General features: G+C 42.5%; 1 non-coding gene across 1 annotated transcript; it reads left to right on the plus strand.

The window, feature by feature from the left end:
* Nucleotides 1-1,198: 1,198 nt before the first annotated feature.
* Trnae-uuc lies at nucleotides 1,199-1,270 on the plus strand. The gene has a single exon. It is a non-coding gene; the product is annotated as a tRNA-Glu (tRNA).
* The last annotated feature ends 3,290 nt before the right edge of the window (nucleotides 1,271-4,560 follow it).

Below are 4,560 nucleotides of genomic sequence, written 5' to 3' on the forward strand. Positions count from 1 at the left end.
CCCAGATCCCAGTCACCTGATCATCCCAGATCCCAGTCACCTGATCACCCCAGATCCCAGTCACCTGATCACCCCAGATCCCAGTCACCTGATCACTAGGGCACCTGACACTAAACCGAGCACTGCAATACTCAGGGGGCTACTAATTTCATTTTCGACTGAATGACATCTTCGCCTTATGAGTTTACCAGAATGCAATCCCACTGTAAGAAGCAACTGTCCTCATAATAATTACTAACCACTTCAGCCTTTGTGAGTCAGAGTTCTAGAAATGAATTATTCCTAAAGCTTTGCCCGAAAGCTACATATGTATATATGTATGTAAACATCACCATTAGTTTTATATATTTAGATGGAAATAATCCTAGAAATGCAAGAGGCAATTTTGCTTATTTGTAGATGAATGTACTGCCTGTAATTTAACCTCCTTTAGATTACTCAATTACCGTCTATGAACGCCAGTAATTACATGGTGTTATACTACTTATAGCTAATTGGATTACAGAGAGGAATTTAACCTTACATGAAATAAATAGCAATACTATGATTCCCCTTCCTGTTTCTATTTTTTGATGTAAAAGCTTTATTGTACAGTAAATGTACAGGCGACATTCTCCTTCTAAGCATCTGGCTCAAGGCGTTTTAGTGCATTCGCAGAGGTGTGTACCGTCGTGACCACCTGATTTCAGCGTAAGTTCGCCAGCTTCAAGGAAAAATTGACAATTAAAAACAATCGTTTCCCAGTTCTTTTTCCCCCCCCCAGAACTCCTGGCAACTCCCAAACTTTCTGTTTCTATGGGCGTGTCTATGCTAATTTTATAGCATTGGAATCACACAATATGTGGCTTTTGCGCCTGGCTTCTTTTACTTGGTATATATATTGAGGTTTATACGTCAACTGGCACCCACCGCCTCCTGTGTTTGAACGGCAGGTCTCCAGCTGCTGTGGCTGTAGCCCGGCTAGCAGAAGTGGGTTTCTGGGGTTGGGCCGGAAGGGGACGATGGCGTCTTTCACACCAGTCCTCTGCTGCCTCATCCGATGCTGGGAGTTCTGCCACAGCAAACTCTGGAGTTGCCCTGTCATGCCTTTCCCACCAGGACAGACGAACCTGGAACTGTGAGTCCAAATGCACCATTCTCTCCTTAATTGCTTCGGATAGGGAATCCTGTTACAGCAACGCTTCAAATGTACTCCATTTCCCACATTGTCTAGCGGTTAGGATTCCTGGTTTTCACCCAGGCGGCCCGGGTTCGACTCCCGGTGTGGGACCCCCCCCCAAAAAAAACCCAAAAAAACAAAAGTACGCCATGTTTGTGTACAGTACAATTCTTCATTCTCGTTTGTGACTAAATAGTCAGAACGGGAGCTTCAAACAAATACTTGTGTACATTTTGTTTCGTTTTGGTTTTGGTTTTTCAAGACAGGCTTTATCTGTGTAACAGCCCTGACTGTCCTGCAACTCGCTTTATAGACCAGGATGTCCTGGAACTCACTGAGATCTGCCTGCCTCTGCCTCCCGAGTGCTGGGATTAAAGGCGTGCGCCACCACTGCCCAGCATGTTGATGTTTTGTGCAGGTAGATTCTCAGATTTCTTAGGAATACAACTGAAGGATAGGACTGTTGGCTCTCAAGAGAATTCTGTTCATATCATCTCTTTTCTTTCTAAGATTACAGAATTTCTCCCCTCCCTTTCCTCCCTCAGAGACCCTCACATATATCCCTCCCTGCTCTTCTTTAAGTGCATTAATTACCACTGTATGCATATATGCATATTTTAAACATTAATTTTATTTTTATTAATTAACTTAAATTAATTGAATTTAAATTAAATATTAATTAACAATTAATTAATTAAATTCAAATTAATTAATTGCTATTGCATGTATATATGTATATGTATGTTCCTAAATATAACCTACTCAGTTGGTATAATGTTACTTGTATGTATCTTTTCAGGGCTAACCATTTAGCACTGGATAACCAATTTGTGTGCTCTTCCTCGGAGAAGACACCTTTACCAACCACGACTTTCCTTAGTTGTCTAGAGTTCTCTGTGTGGGGTAGAGGCCTTTGGGCTTTCTCCCATTCACTTTGGCACACTTATTGTTGCCCTCCTTGTTCAGCTCATGTTTGGGCATTCATGAGATTTTACAAGTGTAGTAGCTTTAGGTATTCCTAGGAGACACAGTCTTATAGCAAACTCCCAGATTAACAGTCTGTCACCATCTTTCTGTCCCATCTTCTGCAATGCTTTCTGAGACTTAGGGGCAGGAACCATTTTGTAGGCGTGTCCATTGGGACTGGGTTCCACAATTCTGCATTTTTACTGGTTGTGGTTTTCTATAGTGGTCTCTGTTGCAAGGAGAAGTTTCCTTGATGAGGGATGAAGACAACACTTATCTGTGTATATAAGGATACATATTTAGAATGTAGTTAGGGATTGTAGTAATAGGAGCGGAGGGGCTGCGTCCCCAGCACCCCAGCCGCCTCACTAGCTTATGCCCCAAAATAACAACACACAAATTGTATTCATTTAAACACTGCTTGGCCCATTAGCTCTAGCCCTTACTGGCTAATCCTAATATCCTGATCAACTCATTTCTAATAAACTGTGTAGCACCGGTCTTACTGGGAAGATTCTAGTCTATGTCCATCCTGGGTCGGAGCTTCATCTATCGCGTCTGCCTCAGAGAGCAGAGCTGTTGGGTCTGCCCAGGAGAGGGGAGCATGGCGTCTCTGCTCCAGAGAGCAGAGCTGTCGAGTCTGAGCTCACTTCCTCTTCCTCCCAGCATTCTGTTCTGTTTACTCCACCCACCTATGTTCTAACCTATCAGGGCAAGCAGTTTCTTTATTTAATTAACCAATGACCTTCCTCCATCAAGGGATTTTGCTGGTTAAGTAAATCAGTGGTTGTAGATTCTCTACCAATACCATGACTTTACAAGCACTGAGCAGTTAGCTAGGTTTCAGTACCAGGCATGGCTTTCCTTGTGTTGAGTGGGTCTTAAGTCCAACTAGAGACTTGTTGGTTTCCACCAAAGCTTGTGTGCCACTATTGCACCCTTAGGACTGCTGCACCATGCTGGTTGTTGATATGGTTCATAGGTGCCATAGATGGACAGTAATGTTGGTTGCCTCTCTCCAAAGCTAACCCTCAGGGAATGGTTGTTTGGTTCAGCTCATGTTTAAGAATCTCTGGACCCTGTTTCTCAAGTACATAGTGTCTTAAGCAATATGGACTTATTTTCACCTCTGGGTGGCAACAGACATAGACTGGATGTTTGAGGGTCTGTTGGACGTTCCTGGCCAACCATTTAAGGAGGGCTTCTCATGTCTAATATTGGGTTTTTCCTTGGTATTCTTTAGTTTTGGAGGAAGCACTGTCAGGCCAGATGAGAAAAGTCCATTAAATTATATATGTATAGTTTACACAGAATTATGTTATAGGTTTCATTTTTAAAGAAAATATTTCACAGAATGCTTTCTTGTGTCTTTTCCAGACATCCTGATTTTTATTTCTCCTCCTTCTGTTTTTACCTCCCTCCCCTGAAGAGCCCCCATTTCCCATTCTCCCTTATAGGTCATTTGTATTCCTCTGTCCCAACATCTCTATTGCTCCCTAGCCCCTTTCCTGCAATGGTCCTGCTTGACTTTTCTGGTTTCTATATTCAATCTGAAGATTTGGAACTAGGAGCTTTCAATGAGAAAGAACGTGTGATATTTGTCTTTTTGGGTCTGGGTTACCTCACTCAGTATGATCTAGTTCCATCCATTCTACGAAGTTCATTATTTCGTTTTTCTTTACAGATGCATAGTGCATATGTATCACATTTTTTGTTATCTGCTTATTGGCTGAAAGAGATTTACTTTGTCTCCATTTCCTAGCTATTATGAATAGGGTGACAACAAACACAGCTGAGCAAGTATCTGTGGAGAATAATGTCATGTCCTTTGGAAATATGCCAAGTAGTGTCATAGCTAGGTCATACGATATAGTCTGCACACACACACACACACACACACACACACACACACACACACACATATATAGTCTTATTCTTCACTGTTACTCTGTATTTGGACACATACAACTTTCACATTTGGGTTTTCTCAGTAGCATTTTATTGACTTTTCCTCCTGTGTGTGGGTAATATAGGTCTGTCATACTTTCTTACTGGGAGCCAGAAAGTTTTAATAATATAATGTAGCATCTAAATGAATCCCTTAACCCTCTCCCCTCAGAATTGCTGTTTTATGTTGTTCCGTTTGTCTGGAGCCATTCTTGAAGCAATCCTCTCAAGTTTGTATTCTTTGTTGTGTGCCTCTACCCACTCAATTGTATGACTGTACTGAGATCCCCTTCAAAGCCTTGAGCCACAATCCTAAGCAGGAGATCTACACCACGTCTCCCAAGGACTACGGAACACCACGGAAAAGAGGCCGGAAAAAGCAATGGTAAGAGGTGGAGAAAGGGGAGGAGTCCTACGAAATCCTGTCTCTTCGGTAGGGTGATCGGCTGAGAAAGCATCTGTGTGGGTGTGGCTCCTGGCTGAGTATG

Source organism: Microtus ochrogaster, linkage group LG7_11 (genome assembly GCF_000317375.1).
Source record: "Microtus ochrogaster isolate Prairie Vole_2 linkage group LG7_11, MicOch1.0, whole genome shotgun sequence".
Taxonomy (NCBI): Eukaryota; Metazoa; Chordata; class Mammalia; order Rodentia; family Cricetidae; genus Microtus; species Microtus ochrogaster.